A 27,335-nucleotide genomic window follows, 5' to 3' on the forward strand; every position below is an offset into this window, starting at 1 on the left:
TCCTGGTTGTCTTTCTTTTGATGAATGTCTGTAAAGGAGGGGCCAGGCCATGAAGGATTTTGGAAAGGAAAATTGAGGGAATGTATTTGACATAGTTATCTCAGTCCAGCAGGTGGTGTGTTTTTTTAGGATATGACAGTATTGTTGGGCTTTGGGCTTTCTGTCTAGTACTTTTAGAGCTTACAGTTTAGCTGCCTCAAGGGTTAAGTTGTTGCTGATATATCTGAAATTGGATACGTTGAATTTTGTTAATGGTTTTCTGTATATGATGTTTAAAATCAGGTTGTGAATATAAAGTTACTCCAAGGTATTTGATCTCTTGGACTACTTCAAGGCTTTGACCTTGCACCATGATGTTGGTCCTGTCCTATCTGTGGATTTTGTTCCCTGATACATGTAAACCAGCCATTGGGGTGTTGCTATGCAGCCATGTTTTGTAAATGAATAAAAAGACCAGGTTTGAGTCAGCTGACAGTGATGTTGGTCCAGCTGGCAGAGGTGTTGGTCCAGGTAGCAGTGACCCAGGGTTTAGCTCAACACCACTAGCAAACAAAAGTATCAGCAGGAGATTAAAAACCCTCAGGAGTGGTTTGCCTGTAACAGCCTTGTCCTGCTCACTTGATGGTGGGCTGGCATAGCCAAGTCTGATACTGAATAATATGTGTCGACTCTTTCTACCTGGACACAGGATTAAGCTATCAATTTTTCTTGGACAGGTGGAAGTTAGCAAAAGATAAAGAGTAATCCAAAAGACAGAGGAATACGTTAATAGTTAAATCCAAGGTCCAGTTTGCTTTTTGGATGACTTTTTAAGCAAACACTCAGACTTGCCCAGCTGTGTATCTGCACCCCGGCAGCCATCTTGGATTTATTTATGCTTAAGAATTATGTTCTGATTACATTTTCTAATGGTCCTTATTCAGACCAAGGGGTTGTTTGGGTTTCGCTCCACTCATGAAAAGCTAACAACACACAGAGATGAAAGTCTACTTGAACATCTGGGCTTTTTCCTTTTAATCATTTCTGCCTGACATATCAGACACGTGCAGAATGGAATAGACTCGCACAGCGAGAGCTGCTTTTGCTTTCCACTTGGTTACCTCAGTGGCAAGTTCTGAGCATAAGATTGATTGCCTGAAAAGAAGTAACACAAGTGAAACTAGCACCTACATGGAGAGTTTTACAGGAAGCTTTCACAGCAGCAAAAGTGGGTAAAGCATTTTCTGCAAGATATCTGCTGTGTTCACAATGTGGCTGCTATCAGAAACAGGAGAGATGATGCTGGTCTGCATGAAAATACTACACATGTAGTAACACTAGTGTTATGGTGTGAAAAAATAAATAAATACCAATAAAAGAGCCTTAAAATAGAGTGAAAGAATCAAATAAACCATAAAAACCTTCTGAAAATAATAAACTTGTTTTTGAAAAGAAATTGAAGTCACTGTCTGAACGACATAGTATAACAGACCAAGCTGTGATGTACTTTCTGATTTCTTAAATTGTTCAACTACCTAACATGTTTCTGATGGCTGAGCTGTAGACATTGGAACCAAGGTTTTTGGTTTAGCAGGGTGATAACAAGGTGGAAATGGGCTTAAAGAAGGAGGGAGGTTAAGAAGAAGCAAGAATGGATGGTGACAAAAGGATGAAAATGAAGTGAAAATCCAGCTTCAGAAGAGTTTTATCCTGTATCTCTGCCTCGCACAATAGCAAATACACAAACAAAACCAAAATGTGTGTGTATTTCTATTGTCAACTTTACATAACTTTGACTGTGATATAATTAAGATGTCATTATTTTAAGTCTAAAGCTGAGTTCAAACCAAACTTGATCTGGTCATAGACATTCAGTTTTAATGTAAAGTCAATATACAGAGGCATTTGGGACGCCCTGCGGCGCATTTTCTAGCATCTGATGCGGTGCAGGGATCTTGCAGCAGCCAGTTTCGGGTGTAGTGGCGTGATGTTTACCAAATTAAAAAATTAACTGATGAAGAATTTGCAGTGCATCAACCAAGCAGGAACTGACTTTGGCCCATGAGGTATTGATGATGTATTCAGCAAGTGGAGTCCAAAACCAGCATGCAGGAGAATCTGATCTTTCTCTTCCTGAACTTTATGACTTTTTTTTTGTATGGAGACAATAATGGAAAGGTCATATAATTTTATTCTTCTTTTTATTTTTTCCCTCCTCAGGCTAATGTAACAGCAAGTTGTCAAACTGGGTCGCAGAGACTGACAGCCATTTAAAGTGCAGACGCAGCTCTTGCATTTGATGAAGAATCTCACCGTACTGGGAGACTCCCATACATGGAGTCGTGTCTATCAACACCTTTGTAGAGCACTTCAAAATAAATAAATCTGATCTCTCAACATCATCCGTGTCTCCTGTATAGTGTTGGCGCTAAAAACGTTTGACACTAGCTCCTCCCACATTTGCCGGGAGCGTCAGGTTTATGATCACATTTTTTGGAGAACTGTCGAGCAGCAAGATTGAAATTTGCATCCTCTGCTTTTCTTTGGACATGCATTGCTGTGAATGCAGTATTAGTTTTGTCTTCATCCTAATAGTTTTGATTGATAGATGACACGATGATAGAGGACATGTTCTTCAAAAAGGTAACAAGCATGCTAGACAAATTATGAATGCAGGGGTATGGAAGACGTAGTCGAGGTCGGCAGAAGAAAAGATGAAGAGATGCTTTGCAGAAAGATCTGAAGGTCCTTTAACTCTCTACATCAGATGCAGACTTATTTTTCTTTCATCTTTTAACTTCAGTGGTCCCCACAGCGAATCAGCTACCTAGCTGTGCAGTCGTGAAACACAGAGGCTTTGGGGGTTGAACCTCAAAACACCACATAGGTGTTAGTATTTCTTTTATTTAAAGAAAAAAGTAAAACATTCACTTTTACTATGTTTACCTAAAAAAAATTAACAATGGGTGCACACATTTGATTAATTTGTTTTAAGTGAGAGAAATAGTTTATTCACTTTTGTTTGTTTCTCTGAGTTTCTATCCCAGTGAGCCCATCCATAGTAAGCAGCAGAGGAGATTGGGAAATTCCACTGGGAACTGTAGGAATTACCAACTCTCCCCATTGACTTTATATTTGCTTATTTAAAGGAAATTATTTAGTCTACTTTTTGTTGAAGACTACTTTCATATTGTATACATTTTGTTTTTCTGTTTTGTAATCATAGATTAGTTAGTTGGAATGTTTGATTAATTAGTTTCCCCCTCCCTCATGTGTCCAGTATGGTTTGTCCCTGTCTATAAAGCTTCCCCAGTGTGTCAGTGCAGTGGCCAAGTCTGGTCAGGCCTGTTCAGATTAGTCCTACTTTGTTTCATTTAGTTATTTTTTCAGTTGGGCCTGAATTACTTTAGTTTGTCAACTATTCTGTTTTGCACTTTTTGTATCCCCCTTTACAAAAAAAAAACACTAAAAAAATATATTAAAAGAATCTTGCAAGAAACCCCATCTTTGTCCATTGACTAATTGTGAACCTTCACAGAGGTAGAGTGGTTGACCTCTGATCAGAAGATTTGAGGTTTGGTTTCCGCAGTGACGTGCAGTCAGGGGAGGCAGGTGAGGCTGTCATTATGGGAAAAAAAGAGAAAAAATAAATTCAATTAATATATTTAATCAGTAATTTGTGCTTTGCAGTCATTTTCCAGTTAAATGTACCATTTTTGGGTGTTTTTTCTTTTCAAAATCGCTGAATTTCCGCATTTGCCGTTCAGATACTAAAAAGTGACGTGCGATGAGGCACCAGCCAGCTGAGCCTCACCTTGGATTGCGCAATACCTGTGCAGTCAGATGGTACTGCTGTCTCCCTGTATGTCGGTTCAATCACTTGTACTATATGAGTTGAGTTTACATAATTTAGCAGATGTATATGATGTACAGTGTTTGTTTTTATAAATAACTGTATGTGAGGGACGTGTTTCTTGTGCTGAGCGCTAAACGCCGGCAAAAAAGCCGCTGGATGAGGCCAGCAGTTCTCGTGTCTCATGTTAGGGGGCGCCGGTGAGCCCTGAGATTATGACGCTAAAAAACAATAGAATAAGTGATAGCAAGCGGCAAGTTATTTTCTTCAGTAGGAGCGGCATATGGACTTTATTTACAAGTAAAGGTAAGATGATAATAATGTTTGTGCTTTTTTCTATGCTGCAGTTTGTATATGAAAAAAAACACGTTGAAATGATATTTTAAACAAAACACGTTAACTGTTGTCAATTAAATGGTGAATAAGTTACTCAGTATGGTTCATATGTTTGTAAATCTGACTGATGACGTCAGTGCCTCACCAGCCATTAACCTCACCGCACGTCACTGGGTTTCTGCCTTGGCCATCCATGTGTTGAAGTGTCCGTGGGCAAGACACTAAACCAGAGGTTTCTCTGGTGGTTATAGGGTGGTGTCAGTAATCGGCAGTGGAGCCGCCATCAGTTTTGAATTATAATTTAACTGTAAAGTGCTTAGGGCCTTCGAGGAAGGTAGAAAAGCGCTAAACAAGTACAGAAAACCCTTGTTTTTCGCGGGGGTTCCGTTCCAAAAAGAACCCGTGATAGGCAAAATCCGTGAAGTAGAAACCTTTATTTTTTTAAACTATTATTATACAATTAAATACTCATACATTGAAAAGAAAGAACAAACCAATTTACAGGCTCAAGCATTTGTTTCACAAATAATAGTACTTTAGAAACCTTTTTTTCAACAAATAACTCTGTACTGTACTGTCAAATAATAATTTTAATGAATGTGAACAGAAGGCTTCAAATCGCGGAGATTAGCCCCGCCCACCGCGACCCGAGTATTGGATTAAACGGGAGAAAATTTCAAATGATTATGAAAAAAATACAGAGTACAGTGGGACAAATAGTTACTCAGGTGTATTTCACTGTTCTACAGACTGAACCGCTGCATCCTGACTCCGCTCTGCAGTGTTTTCTTCTTTTGAAGCCCGCGGTGCAGTTGTGTTTGTTCGGGAGAAGAACATAGTGATCGGCAGTTGTTGTCGCTCTTTTTTCTGCTTTGCAAAAAGATCCTTATACACTGACATGCCACCATCAAGAGTATTTGCACGTAGTAATGAAAATTTGGCAAGCTGATTTACGTACGTGTACATATTAAACTGCAACGTTATTGACGCACAGGTAGAGAAGAAGCGGAGTGACTTTTTAGCCAATCAGAATGCAGAACACAATGCACGATGCAAATCCGTGAAGTAGCGAAACCGTGAAAAGCAAACCGCGTTATAGCGAGGGATCACTGCACACAACATTTACCATCCAACCCTTTCTTCTGCATCCTCTCCTCTAACACTAGGTACCTTCAGGTCCTCTTTCACTGCATCCATAAACCTTCCCTTTGGTCTTCCTCTAGACCTCTTGACTGGCAAGAGGTAACCAAATAATTAACTTGTTTCTTTTATTCCTGCTAAAAGCGCAGTTATACCATATTTTCTGGACTATAAGCCGCTACTTTTGTCACACACTTTCGACCCTGCGGCTTATTAATGATGCGGCTAATTTATGCATTTTTGATGGCCGCTAGGGGCGCTTGAACAGATAAGGTAAGTGTGGGACATGGGGAAGATGATGTACGTGTTGCTGCCTCAAACAGTCTCAGAGAGGTAGCTGAATATATAATCCCCTTTCCGGCAGCGAGTCCATTTATTTTGACACCCACAAGCAGCCAAACAGCATAGAGGTCACTTCTGCTCTCAGTCATGGTGCAACAAAAAAGCACACCATGGCCAGCCCTACTTTGGCCGCATCCCACAATCCCTTGCTGCTATTAGACCCAATGTGCATGTGACCGCCAATACAATATGACGCAGCTTTCAAGTTAAAAGCAATCGCTAAAAGCAGTGTGAAAAAATCCACCATCACCAGCGGGTTTGGAAAAGCTGGTCTGCTGCGTGACGCAGAGGACAGCACAGAACAGGAGTGAATTAGGGCTCTGCGCGGCACACGCTTATAAGTTACTGCTGCTCTCAGTGACTTTTACTGGTATGTTTTTTTAACCAGCCCTAACTACTATATTGCTGCCGTGTCACAGGCACTGCTTGGAAAGAAAAGCTCAGGTATATTATTAAAACTTGGAAAACTCTCTGTGTACTGTCTTTCTTTGTAAATACATCATGTGTTGAACCTTTCCTGCGATTACTTTTTTCTTTCTTTCCTCTCCGCCGAAGGCGGATCTTCTTTTTGTTGTTCACTTCCCCGTTTGGACCCCCAGAGCCTCCAGAGTGGGTTAACAAAGAATCATTCATCTTCTTCTGGGAGAAACCTTCTTTTATTACAGTTCTCTTTCACTCTGAATAACAAACATAAACACACACCCCCAACACACTTTGGCTGCTCTTGCTGTCACTCCCTCTTGCACTGCACTCGCGCTCTCCCCTCCTTCTGCTGCAGCTCTCTGCTCCTTCTTAGACACGCGTGCGGTTTCAGCACATATGCATCCTCAATCTACAACACAGTGTGGCGAACTGAGGGTTAGCCCCGCCTGGGGAATCGTGGTTGTAAAATTCCTCACCATGACTGAGGGGGCTGTGAGCAGAAGTGACGTCCATGCTGTTTGGCTGTTAGCGGGTGTGTACAAATAAATAGGCTAAAATGCCGTGTGCTTCATCCTCTCTGAGGCTGTTTGTAGTCGCATAGTGTTTGCTGCAGGATAATCGGTGACTTACTAATGGAGTCGATACAACAAGCGGCTTGTGCATGTTTAAATGGCTTATCCTTTATAAATTAGGGAGGGTGCGGCTTGTACTCAGGTGCGCTCTATAGCCCGGAAAATATGGTAGTATTTATACTTTGTATAAATCATGGTTCATTACTTGCGTTTATTGAAGTGGTTAAATCGATCTCCAGTGATTCTCATCTACAAATCCTTTCTTTGTGCTCCGGGCGGTTGCGGTCTGTGTGTGTGTGTGTGTGGTGGAGGGGGGGTAGGGCTCTGGCTTCGTCGAGAAGATTGATAAAGGAGTCAAGTGGGTGGGGTCGTGCTCTCCGCACTGTACAGTGGCCTTTATCAAAACAATAACAGCAACCACCAATGGCAGACAGCAATGGCAGATTTTGTGACCAGGGTAGCAATTTCCACCTGGAAATATCAACGCTATTTCTCTTTAATTGAAACAATAGGGAAAAATGTTTATGTGAAATATTATGTTCTGGAACAAAGACATTATCAACGTCTGTCTCTGTGCTGTAAAACGTTTAGAAAGTACATTGATGATGAACACGGAGCTGAAGATTTCTTTTGAACAACTGCAATATCTGTCAACTACTGTTGACATCTGGACTGCTCATAATAAATTACCTGGGAGTGACGGCCCACTGGATAAATCCTGATAGAGCTGGACAAAATCCACTCTTCATATGGCATCCCATAATGACTGCTACACTGACAGAAAACGGTTCAAATTTGGTAAAGGCATTCCAAAGATACCAACCTGTGGAAGAGAGTGAGTCAGAAGAAGAAAAGAATGAAGATGAGGTTGCATTCACAAACATTAATACTGGTTTGCAAGGAAATGAGGAGGAAGAAGATGCCGTCATTACATGCATCCCTTCACACTCAGTCTTATGTCATGCACTGATATTTATAAGTGGCCACTCTCAAAAGCAGAAATAAAAACACAATGTTATTATTATCATTATTTATTATTATTACAATGTCACTGCAAAATGCACAGCACTGTGGAACAAGCTTAGCCACTGCACTGTCGCCGCTGAGACAAAGAATGAAGTGATTTCCATAAAACATCTTGTGTCCTGCTCTACAAGATGGAACTCCTTTTATGATGCCCTAGCTCAGATTTGAGCAAAGTTTGGTCTATCAGCCATCACAGAAAGAGAACATCTGCTCGTGAAAGAATACTGCACCACAATGAAGCCATTAAGAGTTGTCCTCTATATCCTCCAGTTTTGTATGGAACTTTACTGCTGCTACATTGATGTTGAAGACAAATGCCCTCAGAAGTGGCCTCCAAATCCTTAAAGACCTTGCTGATGCTGTAATTCATTTAAGAACTTTTAATTTATTCAATTGATAATAGAACGACTGTTATAATAACATGTATAGTGTTTGCTGCATCCTAATGAGATGTTTATTCTGTTTTTATTCAGAAAAAACAAGATTTGCAGAAGTGCTGGAAAGTGAAGAAGCTGTCCTGGGTGCAGTAAGTGTCCCTAAATTCAAATTACGCTGGCTGCAGACACAAGAAGAAAAAGACAAGGCCAAGGCATGAGTGCTGGAAAATGATCACTGAAGCTGGCCAACAGCCAGCTTCCAGCACACACTCACAGCACCTAAGAAGATCCTCAACTCAAGAGGAGGATTTCTTTTGCTTTGAGGAGAACGAGGAGGACACTTTCACAAGGGCTGAAGACCAGGTTGCAGATTATTTAAGATATACCTCACAGAAACTGGACTCCCTGACCAACTTGCTGTTGACTGGAATATATACTATATTCCCAAAAGTATTGGCTTATCCATCCAAATGATCAGAATCAGGTGTCCTAATCACTCGGCCTGGCCACAGGTGTTTCCATTTAATCACTCAGGCAAACAAACATTGGTGATGTTGTACAACATGGTTATGTTGAACATGGTCTTCATTGAATGTCTAGATAAAGCACTTTATTTCCCACACTCTTCCTACTTGGCCAAGACATACTTTCATGAGACAAAGAAGCAGTAAAACATGCGTGGTCCTGGAGGCAGACATGGTCAGATATGCACAGACAGAACAAATCTCTGCAGTTCTATGAACTTTGTCGTTTCGCATCCAAACACAGTCCAGTTAATCAGGACAGAGAGAGGGAGAGGGTCCTCAAAGCCAGGCTGTCGGGAGGCCGTAGTCGTGTCACAGGAAATAGGATGTGTTTCTTCACTGGACTGAAGGATCCCTGCAATTAGAGGGAACAGATTGAGCTGTCTTGTCACATTACACCTACACACCTACAAAAGTGAACACTAACGCACAGGCACATCTCAGCTGACACGTCAGGGTAGGGACAGATGGACATGAACTTTTAATGTCATTCAAAGCAAATATATGTACAAATACATGCCTGAATTAACGTGTTACTCTTTCATCTTATCAGTGAACAGAGCTTCTCTTTGGTTAGAGGGTTACTGAAGAGAAAAAGGCTCAAAGCTGGATAATCCTTCTTATAACTCTTCAAGATTACACACCAAGCTGCGTGAAGTTCCCACTAACTTCATTAAACAAGTTTCTTCCTCACTCATCAACATCTTAATAACTTGACCTTTTTGTGGTTAAACCAAAGTGTGTCATTGTAAAGAACTGTTCTTGTTCCTGAAAATACATGAGGGACAACAGGAGGCATTAACTCTAAAAGCTCCAAACTGCCCTTGCAAAATATACATGTTTTGCAATATATTATATGCAAATAATACACATGTTGGTAAACTTTATTCCACAGTTTACTGTCCAGTGCAATCAGCCCTCCTTATGCCCCATTTATTTATTTATTTGTTTATTTATTTTCTTATTTGTTTGTTTTTGTTTGTCCTGTCCAACAGAGCTGAAGGCCTTTTGTCAGATTTTGCTGTTAAAATAGGGGGTTATGAATCTTCTGACTCACTGGGTGTATATTTGTATAAACCTTTTTTTGTATTCATTCATTCATTCATTCATTTTCTTAACCGCTTTTTCCCTTTCGGGGTCACGGGGCTGCCGGAGCCTATCCCGGCCACTTGTGGGCGAAGGCAGGGGACAACCTGGACAGGTCGCCAGTCTGTCGCAGGGTAGAATGTCCACAAACACACACCCATTCACTCTCACTCTCACACCTAGGGATAATTTAGAGTTGCCAATTAACCTATGGAGCATGTTTTTGGACGGTGGGAGGAAGCCGGAGACCCCGGAGAGAACCCACGCATGCACGGGGAGAACATGCAAACTCCACATAGAAAGGTCCCCCGTCGATGTAGTTTTTCACATCCCCCAGCCGGGACTTGAACCGGAGGCCTTCTTGCTGTGAGGCAAGAGTGCTAACCACTGCGCCACCGTGCAGCCATCCTTTTTTTTTTTTTTTTTTTTTTTTTTTTTTTTTTTTATTTGAAGCTAAACTTGATTTATGTTAATTATGTTTGTATGCATTTCTTGTTGGAAAAAACAAAGAGAGAGAAGTAAGGGGGAGATGTTAGAGATGGGTGATAAGGGTACAAAACAACTACAGCTCACACTCACATTCCATTGCATACTAACAAACACGTGTCAAGCTCATCATTCTGTCATGCATACCATTTGCACAAAGGTGAGCTGGTATCTGTGCTTAGGTGAGTGTTGGTGTTCTGCTATAGTGGATGATGGAATGTAAAAAGATCAAACCGCCTGCCGGAAACCCAATGTCAGCCACTCAGATCCAGAAGGTCCGTCACAGGTGCCCCTAGCATCAGAAAGTAGGGGGACATAGGGGCATGAAGAGCACAAGCCCCAGCCCAGCAAGAGAGCAGCCATTCCGGTGCACCAGGGGGCGCTGCACCCCCCAGCCCCAAAGGAGCAGCCGACCACCCCAACCCCAGGCACAAACCAGGGTCCCCCAAGGATGACCCATTCCACGCTCCAGGCAACCACCCACCTAGCCTGTGTGAAGTCCAGTAGAGATTAAGGCAGGAGCCACCTCCCACGCCCAAGAGGAGTGGGGGTCACTGATGAATGTGGTAAAAATGGGCCAACCAGGCTCCTTCAGTGTTGGGAATTTTGAAGAGGCCCAGAGGTCAGAGGCAAGGGCCAGAACCAGCACCACAAGGACACGGACACCCCCATGCAATTAAAGTGATGATTTGACAGACCTATGTGCTATATCTTATTATTACTATGTCTGTAATTTCATGCTGTCTCTTTATACACACAAGAGAACAATTTACCCAGTTAGCTAACCCTAACTTCAATGGTTAGGGTTTGATAAGGAAAGGATTGCAAAATAAAGAAACTCCTTGATTCCAGATGCAGACACATTCTAACATAAAACAATCAAGTCCTGGGGTTCATTACAGAAACTGTTCAGTGTTCTTGTCCTGCCTGTTTGCCCTGCTTACAAAAGGCTGGGGTTGTCCATGTTCAGCATGTTTGCTTTGATTGAAACGCTAGAGTGAAAGACTTGAGGAAACAAATCAGATTCATTATAGGGAACAAAATCAAATGGAAGGACTATTGCCTTTTTCTTTTTTTGGGGGGGGCTCTTATGTTTGCATGCTATTTAAATCATACTATGCATTCGTGTAAAGTTTTAGATTTTTTTCTGTATTATTTCCTCTGGTGCCATGACTTTCGCTTGTGTTATAAATCAACCAGATGTTTGGGTAATTACAACACTATTCTGACATCCCGTTTTAGCACTGATATCAGCTCTTTACTCTTTTGTTTTTGAGCAGGAAAAAGAGTTCTGACTCGTCCCAAAGAGGTTCAGCTTTTACGTTTCATTTTTTGAATGAAGTTGCTGCTGTGAAGTTAATGTTCTACATATTGGTCGTTTCCCACCACAATTTGTTACATGGAAGACACAGTTGTGCCATTTCTGATTCATTGTGAAACAATGACACTTGATGCTGTGGATGAACATTGTTAGTCAAATTTGTTGTCTTTCTGTCATGTTTTATAACAGTTGCACTGTTTATGACTGCTGATCCAAAAAACACATTCTGCACTAGATCTTGCATTTGAACTTCTCCCTTGAATCACACTAAAACTGGATGTCTCATCTTGACAAATCTACAACCCCTATGTCAACTAAACCCTCCTAACATGCAAACAACAGGATATTCCCACAAGAACCATTTAGGAGCATTAGTTGGAATCTGATTAGAGTTTATGAGATTAGTAAATCAAAGAAAATCCTTTGCACAGCCACAAAGACACCAGGGATAGTAGCCGTTTCTGGCCCTGGAAAGAGAAAGGATAGAAGAATGTCAAGGCAATGTGTAGAGAGGAAGGCAGGAAGTGGGGCAGAAATAAAGAAAAACAATGAGGCGCTCAGAAAGAAGGTAAAGTTGTCTCTGTGCGGTATGTCCGGTGGATGTCCTGTCTGACTGCAGCGCTTTTCCCTCATCCTTTTCACCTAACAACTCCTAATATATCTACATATATATATACATATATATACATATATATACATATACATGGGGAGCCGGTTTAACTCGTGCTGGTTTGCGGCGCGTTCCGTCCGTGAAACCAGGGTTCGACTCCGGGCTGCTCCCTGTTCCCTTCTCTACCTCTGTGCCAGTCCCGAGCCCGGTTTGAGAAGGTTGCGTCAGGAAGGGCATCCGGCGTAAAACATTGCCAAGTTTACAATGCGACTTGTTCGCTGTGGCGACCCCTGATGGGAGAAGCCGAAAGAGGAAGAAGACATATACATATACATATATACATATATATATGCATATACATATACATATATACATATATATATGCATATATATACATATATATATATACATATATATATATATATATATATATATATATATATATATATACATATATACACTGAACAAAAATATAAACGCAACACTTAGTGAGCGTTTGATAGTGATAGTGAGCACTTTGCCAAGACAATCCATCCCACCTCGCAGGTGTACCATATCAAGATACTGATTAGACAGTATGATTATTGCACAGGTGTGCCTTAGACTGGCCACAAGAAAAGGCCACTCTGAAATCTTCAGTTTTGTTTTATTGAGGGGGTCAGGGGACTCAGACAACCAGTCAGTATCTGGTGTGACCACCATTTGCCTCATAAAGTGCGACACATCTCCTTCCCTTAGAGTTGATCAGGTTGTCTATTGTGGTGGTGGGGTTATGGAATGGGCAGGCATATGTTATGGGCGACGAACACAGGTGCATTTCATTGATGGCATTTTGAATGCACAGGGATACCGTGACGAGATCCTGGGGCCCATTGTTGTGCCGTACATCCAACAACATCACCTCATGTTGCAGCATGATAATGCACGGCCCCATGTTGCAAGGATCTGTACACAATTCTTGGAAGCTGAAAACATCCCAGTTCTTGCATGGCCAGCATACTCAGCGGACATGTCACTCATTGAGCATGTTTGGGTGCTCTGGATCGGCGTATACAACAGCGTGTTCCAGTTCCTGCCAATATCCAGCAACTTCGCAACGTGTGTGTGTGTGTGTATATATATATATATATATATAGAGCAGCCTTTTCCTCATTTCTGGCTGGTGTTCCTCTGCGCGCAGCACAGGTTCTCATAATTACAAAAAGCTCAATTTGGAAGGCTGGCGTTCAGGCCCTTGTGTGCTGCGTTATATGGGCCTTGCTGGCTTTGTCAGGACTACTAGTTAGTGCTAAACTTGTCTGCTCCACTTTTGGGCGGGTCAGCTGCCCAGAGCAGACATGGTTACACAGGCAGTCCTGGGACCTTCAGGAGCGTTTACATTTCCACCCGGCTGCGCAGGAATTCTGTTTAGAAGGCCTGACCAGAACTACATTGCTATGAAATAGCCAATTGTGTGTCTGTGTGTGGAGTCAGAGGTTTGCTTGCATGTTTTGGTTTGCACTTAAACTGTTTTAATGTATTTCCATAGTTGCTATCTCTGGACTAGAAAATTGAAAATGTGTTTTTTTGGTGTCTTTTGTTTCAGAGCTTTGGTCCCCCAACAAAGGTGTTGTATTGTTGGAAGTGAACCCCTGGTGTAAACAACAGAAAATAGAAGTAGACTAAACATAACATCATACACAAAAGACCAATGTAAATGCAGATGAGTGCCAATACAGAAAAAGATGAAGAAAATGTGATTTAATGCAGGACCATATACCAAAATATCTGCTGCTCCGTGAAGTGACGCTTCAGTATCAACCTGTTACAGAGTTTGGATGGTAGCTTAATATGCCAACATATCTGTTCAAACCCAATGAACACAATACACACTTTCAAAGACCTTTCCTATTCTTTCTGGGGGCTCCTCACTTGTGCCCATGTCTAGTCTCAGTCTGTTTTACTGTGAATGTGCTTCCTGTTTGTGCACAGGTAGAGAAGACACTGTTCTCTCAACTCTGAACTTGTGAACTATGCTTCCAGCTGGATCTACAAGAACATTCAGTGCCATTGCTATCTGCTTCTATCCTTTTCCTTGTTTGTGCTAGGCAGTAGTGCCTTATCTGAGTAACCTCTTCAGCTTTCCTTTGGATTTAGATACGGAACGTCAACAGAACTTCTGCTATTGATTTGTCCCAACACGTACACACCTGGTTATTGAATCTTTACATTTGTGTTAAATCCGAATCAACATTTTTTTGTTATTCAGAATATTGCTGCTTGGTTTGTTAATGAACAAAGCTGACAGATTTGTTCAAACATTACATTTTTTTTCTCAGTCTGAAGCCATAAAAAAGTTCAGTGGTTCTTAAGTGTAACAAATCTGTCTTTCTGAACATTGTCCTTGGAGGACAGCCATTGAACGTCTGCTATTGTCAGATTTTCACACTAAAGGAATGTGCGTCTTTTATAACACTTTAACATATTTGCATTTGTTAATCCCGACACTTTTTATGTATATCTTTAAGAAATGGCTTTCTTCTTGCCACTCTTCCATAGATTAGTGCCGTAGGTGACTGATTGCTGTCCTGTGGACAGACTCTCCACCTCAGCTGTAGATCTCTACAGTTCATCCAGAGTGATCATGGGCCTCTTGGCTGCATCTCTGATCAGTCTTCACCTTGTTGGAGCTGAAGGTTTAGACAGACGGCCGGGTCTTTGTAGATTTGCAGTGGTCTGATGCTCCTTCCATTTCAATATTATCGCTTTCACAGTGCTGCTTGGGATGTTTAAAGCTTGGGGAATCTTTTTGCATCCAAATCCAGCTTTAAATTCTCCAGAAAAGTATCTTGGAGCTGCCTGGTGTGTTCCTTGTTCTTCATGATGCTCTCTGCACTTTAAACAGACATCTGAGACGATCACAGAGCAGGTGTATTTATACGGAGACTTGATTATATACAGGTGGATTCTATTTATCATCATTAGTCATTTAGGTCAAGACTGGATCATTCAGAGATCCTGACTGAACATCTGGAGAGAGTTTGCTGCACTGAAAGTAAAGGGACTGAATCATTGTACACCCAATATTTCAGTTTTAATTTGTTAAAAAATGTGAAATATCCAAGAAATTTCATTCCACTTTATGATTGTTTCCCACTTGTTGATTCTTCACAAAAAGTTAAAGTTTTATATCTTTATGTTTGAAGCCTGAAATGTGGCAAAAGGTTGAAAAGTTCAAGGGGGCTAAATACTTTGGCAAGGCACTGTAAATGTAATAGAGAAGAAGGAACTTGTCCTTTTCTGGGGTTCCACTCAAAAAATAGTGTGAAAGTAAAGTGAAATGACATCATGGGGATCTAGTAGATGTTTGCACTGCTAATGTGAGAAAAGAAGCAGAGATCTTCTCAGTGAAGCTTAATAACATCTCTGTCACGGTGTTGGAACAGAAGAAGGCAGAACAAACCTGGTCAATCAGATGTTTCATTTGTCTTCAGTTGTGTACTCAATGCTTTTCCAGGCCACAGCTCTGACCACAGATTTGATCTGGACTGGAAAAGTCTAAATGACAATCTATTTGACTTCACTGGAATAGAAGCCCTTTGACTTTTCACTGCATGTTTGTTGTTTTCCTGGACACTGAGCATTTTAAGAAGGACTGTTTAAACACATTCTCACTTTGTTTTGTTTTGTTCAAAACTCAAACTTCCCTCTCAGACACACAATAACAAAGAGATCAACAGCCGTCGTGCAGTGGTAGCGCTGCACCTCTAATCGGAGAATTGTAGGTTCGATTACCTCCTTGTCCTTGGGCAAGACACTGAACCCCGCCTTGCCTTTGGTGGAAGGTTGGCGCCGGTGTTGGGCAGCAGAGCCGCCATCAGTGTGTGAATGTGTGTAAAGCGCTTTGGACCTTCAAGGAAGGTAGAAGAGCGCTGTAGAGGTATACGCTATTTACGCCCATATTATATTTTTCTTAAGCCTTTCAGAGTAATCTATATCCATTGATATGATCAGGACGCCAAAATAACTTTTTGGTTACTGGCCGGGGTGGCTGGTAACATCCAAAGTCTACCAGCAAAATTAGATTTCTAGTAGCCAAATATTTTTTGGGAAAAATAATTTGTGGATTTGACAGCAAAACAATTATTACCTTTTATAAAGTTTCAATGGATTATTATTGTCTTAAAAAAAACAAATCATTAATAGTAATAATATCACTGTGGTTAAATTACAATAAACGATCCTTAAATATTTTAAAGTGTCGTCTTATGTCAGGTTTTTAAGCATTACAGAAATGTAATTGTCATGATTTTCAGGCGAGACAGACCCAGACGCTGGAACTCAGAATGATCAGACAGGTAAGTAACTTGGTAAGTGATTTTAATCACAGGAAAGGTTGACGAGAGTAAATCCTTTGACAAAAAGGAATCCAGACGTGGCTCGTGGCGAGGCTGAAGGGAACACTGCGGCAGGATGGCTCCGAGCTTGGTTCAAGACAGCAGGTGAGTGACAGCAGACTTCCACACAGGTGACCTTCGTTTGGGTGAATCCTGAGACAGAGAGGCAGAACATGAGTACAAGGCAGGGCAAAAGACACTAGACATGAGCTGGCAGACCAGGCGTAGTCACCGTTAGGGGTAACGAACTGGCGTCGATGAATGGGCTGGATCTCCTTAAGTGCAGACAGGGTGATGAGGATGAAGTGGTCACAGCTGGTGGAAATCAGGAGCAGAGCTGAGGGGGCGGGGCTGACCGAGGCACCGTGACAGTAATGTTATTTTTTTTTAAAAGATCTCTGAACCTTTTCATGAAGACATGCTTTTCTTTAAAGCATCAACTTACTTCATCTACAAACAGGACTCAGCAAAATATTGACCAGTATGAACTTTTAATTCTTTAGTTTTAGGTCAATCCTGATGACAATATTAGGCATAAAGCGGTGAAGTCTGTGGGTGACCAACCAGACACCTACGATGAGGATGTGGTCAACTTTGTGGCTCGCAGTATGTTCTTAAAAGATATTTTTTAAAATAACTTTTGATACATTTTTTTATGGAAGCATATTGAATAATTAATTCAAATCAAATCAAACTTTATTCATAAAGCACTTTTCGAATAAAAGTTTAACACAAAGTCCTTTACAGTAAAACAAATAAATAATATAAAAACAAGCATGAAAATTAAAACAAGCAAAGAAATGTAAAAAAATAGCATGTTTGTGGTAGCCCAGTGTGGGGAGAGGCTGACACTTAAAAGTCATGGTTGTGAGTTTGAACTCCCTTTTAGAAATGATGAACTATGCCTGACATGCCAAAGTGGCTAGTGACACTTTTTCCCTACCCACCAAATTATAGTTTAAGCCGCACTTGGCGGGTGTTTTAATAGAGCCCTGGATATTTTGCACACTAAAGGATGCAATTTTTATGAAATATGAGTTATATTCACAGCCCCCTTTCCTACCCGTCAGTGCGACAATTTATCTCTGAGGCATCGCTTTGTGGGTGTCACTCATTACATGATGTCAACCTAGAGCCGGCCTCTTCAATGTGTCTACGTTTTGCCCACAAAAACACACAACAACCAAACTTTTACAAAGATGAGTCTTCATATATTGCAAATAAGAGAAAAGAGTTTTACCGATCCCAGCGAGTGTGTGTGTGTGTGTGTGTGTTGTTGCCTGGGGACGGTGGTGGCAGCGCAGACTCTTCCTGGAAGGGGCTCTTCCTCACTTTGTGACATCACAATGTGAGAACCGTTTGTTTTCGTGGGTTTTCAAAATACTGCTTTGGTGTGGTTTTTTAAGGAACTAACAAAATATTAATAATAATAATAAAAGCTCCATTTTTTAAATCACATAGGCTTTAATTTGTTCCACTGACTGGACAATAATCAGAAAACACATAAGAAGGCGGAGGAAATAAAGAAATATGACCAAACATTATCATCATGTTGCAATTTAAAAGAACAATAATAAAATAAAATGTTCCCTTTAAAAAGAAAAAAACGTATGATACAGAGAGGCATCTGTAAGGTTACATCTTGTACATAGTGGACTAACTGTGGGGTACATAGAAGCCAGCTTTACCCTGGAAATATGGACCCGATGTACCACCTTGAACTGAATTAGTTGGTGTCGAGCACAAAATGAAGATGAGTTTACCAGTTTAAGAGCAGAAACCCAAGTATCATCTGATATAGCAAGGCCCATATCCTTTTCCCAAGCCATCTTAAATTTATCCACAGAGGGACATTTAAAGTTCAACATAATGTTATATAGTATAGAAATAAGACCCCTCCTGGATGGATCTAGTGAAAAAATCTTGTCAGTTATTTCTGTTTCTGTGGTAGTTGAGAATTGTGGTAGTTGAGAAACAAAGAAATGACGTACTTGAAGGTAACGAAAAAAATCTGAATTTAAAAGATAAAATTTCTCTTTCAGTTGAGCAAATGAGGCAAAGTTATCCCCTATAAGTAGATCTTTAAGCGAGTGATACCGCTGTGATGCCATCGCAGGAAACCTGAATCCATAGTAGATGGCTTAAAAAGGTGATTCATGGCAATAGGACTCCAAATGGAGAAACTGTGCAGGCCAAACTGTTTTCTAAATTGAGACCATATATTCAGTGTGTGTTTAACTACAGGGTTGTTAAGAGATGCAATACAACTTAAAGGCAAACCAGAACCAACATAGGTCAGAGGCGAGAGATTGTTGTCTTGGCAGAGCTCGAGCGTTATCCAGTTAGGACAATCCAAGTTGTCATGGTAGAAAGACCAATTCACAATATTTCTTATATTGGATGCCCAGTAATAGAAGCAAAAGTTCGGCAGGGCAAGCCCCCTTTCTATTTTAGTTTTTTGAAGGTAGATTTTATTTAGACGAGGACGTTTACCCTGCCATATATAGGAAGATATAAGAGAGTCTAGTTGCTGAAAAAAGAGCCAGTAATGAATATTGGAAGAGTTTGGAAAAGATAAAGAAGTTTAGGAAGTATAATCATTTTAACAGAGTTCACTCGTCCAACTAAGGACATTGATAGGGAAGACCACTGCCGGACTATCAGTTTGATTTGGTTTAAATAAATAGCAAAATTTTCTTTGAATAAATCTTTATATATTTGGGTAACTGTGACTCCAAGGTAAGTAAATCTACTGCGCTCGACTTTCAGAGTGAAACCATTAAAGTCTAGGTTCCGTGCTGCTTCATTGACTGGAAAGAGCTCACTCTTACTAATATTCACCTTATAGCCTGAAAAACTGCCAAAATGACTGAGCAATGCAAGGCAGAGGGAAGAGACTGAGCTGGATTGGAGACATAGAGCAATATGTCATCTGCATATAAGGAGACTTTGTGCTCCACACCTCTTCTCCTAATACCGGATAGGTCTTTACAGCTGCGAAGTGCAATAGCAAGAGGTTCTATCGCTAAGTTGAAGAGTATAGGACTCAAAGGGCAGCCCTGTCTGGTCCCACGGTACAGATTAAAGGGGCTTGATATTTGGGAGTTAGTGCGAATCCTTGCAGTGGGCTCAGAATAAAGTAACTTGATCCATAGATTAAAGGCAGGGCCAAAACCAAATTTTTCCAGTACAGCCAGCAGATACGGCCACTCGACCCGATCGAATTCCTTTTCTGCATCAATAGTAATCACACATTCAGGTACGTCTTCAGGGGCAGAATAAATTATATTGAAGAGCTGTCTAATATTAAAGTATGCCTGTCTTCCTTTGATGAAGCCAGTCTGATCCTTGGAAATAATGGTAGGAAGAATGCTCTCCAATCTATGAGCTAGGACTTTTGCTAAGATCTTAGCATCTGTATTCAAAAGTGAGATGGGTCTATATGATGTGCAATCTGTAGGATCCTTGTCTTTCTTTGCAATGAGTGTAATGCAGGCCTCAGTAAAGGACTGGGGTAATCGATCCAATTTGCAAGATTCTAAAAAGACTGAACAGAGTATCGGTGAGAGTAACCGGGAAAACTTTTTAAAAAATTCTGTAGGGAAGCCATCTGGACCAGGACACTTATTTGACTGCATTGACCTGATGGCTGCAACTATTTCTGCCTCCAATATGGGTTTTTCCAATTTTTTCTGTGAGTCCTCTGAAATAGCAGGAATATCAAGATTGCTGAAAAAGTTATGAATGTCACTGGCATCCCCATGGGACTCTGAGGTGTAAAGTTTAGTGTAAAATTCTTTAAACGTTACATTAATTTCTGAAAGGTCAGTTGTAGTTCGGCCAGGACCTACTTGTATTTTGGAAATAGCCTGTTTTGCTTTAAAACCTTTGAGTCGGTTGGCTAGTAATTTGTCGGACTTATCTCCATAGCTATAGAACATGGTCCGGTTTTTTAGAAGCAGACGCTCAGTCTGGTGGGTAGTTAGCAAGTCAAATCTGGATTTGAGTTCAACTTGTTTCTTGTACAGTGCTGGACACTTGTTTTGGGCATATTGTCTATCGATTAGTCCAATTTGGTGAATGAGCTCATTTCTTTCTCTATTTGTTTTGCGCATCAGGCAAGCAGTATACGAAATAATCTGTCCCCGTAGGTAAGCTTTGAGGGCATCTCACAGTGTAAGATATGATATCTGTGGATCAACATTAGTGTCAATAAAGAAAGTAATTTCCTTTTCAATAAACTTAGTAAAATTAGTGTCCGATAGAAGAACAGAATTAAATCGCCACTGCCTTCTTCCAGAGATAGTACCAGGGAAAGACATAGATAGTGTAAGAGGGGCGTGGTCAGAAATTACAATTGTTTTGTATTCACATGAAGAAACAAAGTGGAGAAGTAAGTTATCAACAAGGAAATAATCAATTCTAGAGTATGTATGATGAACTTGTGAAAAGAATGAATATTCCCTGTCTGTAGGATGTAAAAAACGCCAAATATCCTTAATACCAAACTCAGCAAAAAGTCACAAACCAGACTGGCCGATCTAGTAGCCCTGCTGGGGTTACTAGCCAACAATTAAGGTCCCCGCCCAAAATAAGATGGTATGTATTTAAATCAGGCAGTATAGAAAATATTCTTTTAAAAAATTCTGCATCGTCTACGTTTGGAGCATAAATATTGACTAAAACAACCAGTGTTTTGTGTAGTCTGCCAGAAACAATCACATACCGTCCAAATTTATCTGATATCACATTATGGGGTTCAAATGGGACATCATGACTGATCAGGATTGGGACCCCTCGTGCCTTCCCCTCAAAGGAGGAATGAAATCGTTGACCGAGCCAACATGACAGCAGCCGATTGGAATATGTGCTACGAATATGGGTTTCCTGTAAAAAAGCAATTTTCGTTTTAAATCGTTTGAGATGGGAGAAAACCTTTCTTCTCTTTACAGGATGGTTTAAACCCTTAACATTCCAGCTTGTAAAATTGTTGTGATTAGTCATACTGCATAATTAGGAAGATGTGGTGGAAAGAAAAATAAATAAGTCACAAAGATCCAGCAGTTGGAGCAACAGAACAATGTAATCAGCACTTTTTTCAGTAGCATTATTGACAGTGACAAACCCCCCTCCCCCCCCCCCCCCCCCCCCCCCCAATAAGACAGCTACTAAACCAAACAGCAGCAAGCTCTGTAAAATAAACATCTCTAAAGTCCTCTTCAAGTTCCCAAAAAAACAACAACAACAAGGCATCAAAAGCCAATGCTCCAGCCCAAGGAAAGTAAAAAAGACAGCACCTCAAAGAGAGAGAGAGGAAGAAAAAAAAAAAGAGAGAAATATCACCCAGAATGGCGCTGAAGGCTGAAGAAGCAGCAGTCAGTGTTGGAGAAGTGATCCTTGACCCAGTTTATGTCAAAACATCCTTCAAACGTGATCAGATAGTTCAGGATGCTCATCAATATATTTCTGTGCTTCTTCAACGGTGTTAATCCACTTTCTGACTCCATTGGGTGTTGTTATGCGGAGGCGGGCTGGGTACAATAAAGCCGGCTTCAAACCCTGTTTATACAGTCTGTACCGTGCTCGTTGGCTCGCCACTTCAGCGCTGTAATCCTCCACAATGCGAATGTGCTGACCTTTGTAGAAAAACCTTCCCCTGCGCCGTGCTTCTCTGATGAGCAGCTCTTTCGTCTGGAAGCGGTGCAGGCGGAGGATGACGGGACGCGGCGGCTTTCCAGTAGTCGGCTTGGGAGCCAGCGTTCGGTGGGCTCTGTCAATTTCAGGAAGCGATGGCAGGATTTCCTTCCTGTATAAATCTTGTAATAGTTGGGAGAAAAACGCGGTCGGATTACCGTTTCGGTAGCTTCTGACAATCCAAGAATGCGCACGTTTTGACGGCGGCTGCGATTCTCCAAATCGGCAGCCTTAGCCTTTAGCTTAGCGTTCTCCTCCCGGAGAGAAGAGCAGGTGTTCTCCAAATCCATGACACGCTGGCTTAGATCATCAGTGGCAGGCTCAAGTGAAGAGATGCGCTGGTCATGATCATCCAGGAGGAGTTTGTTTTGGTCTAATTTGGAGTCAATCGCTTCAAAGGACGACTTAAACTCTGCTGACAGCTTTTCACAGTGTTCTTCAAGTAGCGCTTTAATGGCATGAAGTGTCAGGCTAGGGCTAGCACTAGCATCCTCTTTATCAACAGCTTTCTGTCCTTTAGGCGGCATTTTAGATGCTTCTCTGTATCATATGTTCTTTTCATGCCTTCATTTGAATGCATATTGGAGGACAATTTTTGACACAATGTCTCGTGTATTTAACACAAATTTAAAACCAAATCCATTAACAGCCATTTTTGGGGTTGTGGAGGACCAAGCTGTTTCAGGTACTGCCAAAAAACACTGTATAGCCTTTGCATCACTCCTGGCACGACGTGCTATACTGCTTAAATGGAAAGATACCTCTCCCCCGTCTTATTCACAGTAGCTACAGGATATCATGTCCTGTTTAAAACTGGAGAAAATTAGGTGTTCACTCAAAAAGTCTCCTGATATGTTTGAAGAATTATGGGGTCCCTTCTTGAGAACATTTCCAGCTCTTTAGTCATATAAGCCTACAGCAGCTTAGCTGCATGTGGTAGCATATAGTACAGGTCATGTGTGATGGAGTGATGGTTTGACTGTGGCAGTGACAGGGAATGGTATGGGGTTTCTTTTTTTGTTGTTTCTTTTTGTTTTCTTTCCTTAGCTTTATTATAAACACTTCTTGTAGTAATTTGTCTTTCAGACTAACAGAGCTCTGTAATTGTGTTTGTATAATGTAAAACTCAATAAAAATACTGGGTTTAAAAAAAAAAAAAAAAAAGGAAAAAACGTGCTAATACAATTTAGATCTTTGTACTACCTTCATGTTACAAGTATGGCCCCTAGACGCTACCCACCAACATGAGTTTCAGAAGAATCGGCAACAGTAAACTTTTGGATTTCCTTAGCAACAGAGGTTTTTGCTAACAACGCCCACATTCCTTATATCTTCATATCCAAATTTTGATCCTTTTCTGTTAAAAAATGTGCAATTGACAGGAGATCACCACTTTTGCGAGCTCACCAAACCTCTAATTTCTTTTGGAAAATGCAAGTTTTTTCACGAAGTCGAAGGTCGATGGACTACCTTCATGTTAGATGTATGGAAGCCCAGAAAGAACAAAATGAACCATATGTTTCTTTTCCAGTTTTGGTTTGTTCTCCTCTCATGCATCAAAGAAAACTATGGAGTTTCCTTAATAATGACATGATTTGCTGAATAACCTCAAGTGTGTACAAACCTTTTTATGAGGAGATAAAACCAAAGCCCCTCAAAGAACAGCATGTTCTTGAACGCATGATGTAATGTAAACACATTTGCAGACGGGAACATTTAAACACACACTGACTCTGCCGCTGACATGCAGCATTATAAATGTGCTGAGTGTGCAGCAGGGTCTTGACCCAGCGCCTCTGACTCAGGCAGCACTGCTGCTTGGGCTGCACAGTCTACAGGCATGTAAACACATGCACACACCTACCCCCAGCATGCACACACACATCCTTGGAGTTTAAGCGGGGTCAGGAGAAATAATCAGCGTGTTTGTACAGCCTCAGCAGCTACTTTATCCTTGTCAAGCAAAGAACAAGAGCAAGAACAAAAAAAAAAAAGGACTAAAAGCACACTGATGAGTTTCACAGAAAACCTCCTCTCACTGGGCTTTGTTTTGAATACAGTCAGTTTACCAGCACCAAACATTCAGAAAGAGGAGTGAGGCCGAGAGACAGTGGCCTCAGTCAACCCAAGGGAGTATGGAGTGATATTTCTGACGCCACGTTGCACACAAAACTTTCTACATTGCAAATGAAAATGCTAAATATTTGCTTTTCAAATTTTTTTTTATTTTGCTTTCAATTTTTTTTTGCTGTCAACAACTTTTTTTTTGCGTTTGCAAAACTCATGTTTTTGCAATCATGTGGCGTTGTGTGAAATCTCGCTTTTTTCCTATCTTTGCTGAGTTAAGTTTCAGTTTGACAGCTGCTGATTGGTCCAAATTCTAACCAATCAAATCACCGTATTTATCTAACATGGTGTCTGCTACCGAGGCTCAGAAACCAAACCAGCTCTTTGTACCCTCAATGTTGTCTCTTTGGATGAAGATGTTTTTATTTTTTTTATCATTTTAACAATAATTCATACTTTCTTTCTTTTTTAGCATTGATTAATTTTTATGTGGTCAGAATTGTGAATTTATGGTTGAGGATCTCCTGAAACTGTACATAAACTGTAAAGTTTATCTACTGACATTATATCAACAGGCCTGTGTGTGACATATGTGGATCTTCTGGAGCAAAATATTAGTAAAAACTTTGATTTTATTTAAGATCTGTTTGTTAAAACAAAACAATGAAAGATTTACAGCACATATTATTTTATGCTGCACAAGTGTTTGGGATTAAATGAACAGCAATAATAAGCAAAAGAACGATGGCTCACCACAGGAGACTCAATGTATTTAGCAGAAGGAGCCTTTTTAAATGTTATGTTCATGTTATGTTCACAGTGTCTTATGTTTCAGAACTCGTGAGCGTTTGTCAATATTAAAAATAAAATGTACTCATGAAAAAGTGGATTCAGACGGCGCTTCTTTGAAGTGCGCCTGGAAAGGACTTCTGTTTGTAAGTGCCTCTCCCCCCAAATAGCTTGTCCCTCCCCCTCTTACTGCATACATACCTGTATTTCTCTTTCCTCTTTGCCTCTTTATCTCAATTCAACCTGAAGATGTTTGAGGCAATAGAAGAGAGATGGAGACAATGTAGAAAGGCAGATGGGACAGCAATAAAGAAAAAAAAGAAAAAAAATAAAGCTGCAAGTGGCATTGTATGGCCCGCAGACACTCGCCGGCGCCGCCCTCGCAGCCTGCCTCTACCCGCTATCGCTGCCCGCCTTTTTTTCGTCAAACTTACTAAGCAGACACTACATGCACCCAATTTTACGAAATGATCTAATGCATAAGCACTTGTTGCGTCACGTTGAGGACGCTCTGTGCCGCGATGAGCATGACATTCACAACAAGGTCAAATCTAATTCTACAAACCATTTAAAACTGATCAAACTGAACCACTTTACACACAAACAAGACATACTGGGTTTAAAATATTAAAACAATTTTTAAAAGCCAAACTGGTTCCTTAAGCCACAAGTGTCCTTAATGAAAAGAAGCAACAGTGAGTGAGTTTAGTATTTTATGTCTTAATGAATGTAAAAATAAAAACAGAATCCAGTAATCATCACAGTGGCAGACATCCAAGAAAGAGTCTCAGGTATGAAGAACTGGACAGCACCAAGCCCTGACATGATACACGCCTATACTGGCTAAAGAAACTCACCGCACTCCATGAACGCATTGACATTGGGATGTCATTCGGGCTCGAGAAATGCAACTGGATGGTGACAAAGAGAGGGAAGGTAGTCCACACAGGAGGGGTCTCACTCCCAGAAGGAACAATAGCAGACATCGAGGACAGTTACAAGTACCTTGGAATTCTGCAGGCAAATGACAACCTGGAGCAGGCAACAAGGAAAGCTGCAACAGCTAAATACCTCCAACGAGTAAGGCAAGTCCTGAGAAGCCAGCTCAATGGCAAAAATAAGACCCGGGCAATAAACAGCTACGCACTGCCAGTTATCAGATACCCTGCAGGAATAATAAGATGGCCAAAGGAAGAGATACAGACCACAGATGTTAAGACACGAAAGATTCTCACCATGCATGGAGGGTTCCATCCCAAATCCAGCACCCTTTAAGACGAGGCAAGTTTATTTGTATAGTACAATTCAAATGGAAAGTCAAAGTGATTCACCAAACAGGAAAATGCAATAAAATCAAAAAAACATAATGGTGCAAAGATTAAAAACATACATATTCATTATAAAAATCGACTTTAAAAGAAAAGAAAGAGAAAAGAAAATGAAGAGGTGTCGATAAGGACCCTTCAGTTATATACACGGCTAAACAGGAATATTTTGAGTCTAGATTTGAACCTAAACACAGTAGAGGCCTGTCTCACGATAAGATTTAAATGCTGATTCCCCTTGTCCTGACTCTGGGCGCCCGCAGGGGGCCGGTCCCTGAGGTCCTCAGAGTCCGAGATGGTTCATATGGCGTTAACAGATCCCTGGAAAGACCTGAGACCTCTCAGTCCAGAAAAGCACAGTACTAGAAACAGCCAAGATACTTCAGGAAACTCAAGCTCCCAGGCCTCTGGTAGAGGACCCGAGCTTGGAGGAGAAACCACCTGCGGAAAGGTGAGAGGCGCAGAAAATATACATATATATATATAGGGAGACAGAGAGGCCTGTAATTGTCATCACAGGTATACTTCAACTATGAGAGACAAAATGAGCAAAATAAATCCAGAAAGTCACATTGTCTGATTTTTAAAGTATTTATTTGTAAATTAAGATGGAAAAAAAGTATTTGAGCGGGAGTTAAAAGCGGCTCAGCCCCCAGAGCAGGCGGGTGATCAGCTTCTACATCTTAGATATTCCAGCATATACTCATGTCATGAAGCAGCATAAGGCTGTATCAAGAGCTCTTATTTTACTTTCTAATTATGACACAGTGGCTTTATTTCCCCTTGTGCTTTTTTTTACCCTCCTGGCTAGTTTTGGACAGTACTATCTCAAATGAGTAGCTGTTAGTCTATCGCATGAACAGCAAGGATCTCACTTGAACCCCTAATACACGAAATGAAGGGGTTGCAGCCCTCTCCTATTGGTTCCTGATATCTTTGTTTAGTCAGATAACAAACAAATGTCCAACTGTTTCTTTGATACCAGCAAACTGTTCCAAAGCTGGCAGTT

The 27,335-nt window shown here is 40.9% G+C and overlaps 1 long non-coding RNA gene across 1 annotated transcript; it reads right to left on the reverse strand.

Moving 5' to 3' along the window:
* Window positions 1-7,660: 7,660 nt before the first annotated feature.
* Window positions 7,661-22,984, reverse strand: LOC144995096 (uncharacterized). Its single transcript, XR_013658734.1, has 2 exons — window positions 21,795-22,984; window positions 7,661-8,927 (listed from the first exon to the last, which is right to left on the reverse strand). It is a non-coding gene; the product is annotated as an uncharacterized LOC144995096 (long non-coding RNA).
* Window positions 22,985-27,335: the final 4,351 nt, after the last annotated feature.

This window comes from Oryzias latipes, chromosome 11 (genome assembly GCF_053564925.1).
Source record: "Oryzias latipes strain Hd-rR chromosome 11, Olatipes_Hd-rR_3.1".
NCBI classification, from domain to species: domain Eukaryota; kingdom Metazoa; phylum Chordata; class Actinopteri; order Beloniformes; family Adrianichthyidae; genus Oryzias; species Oryzias latipes.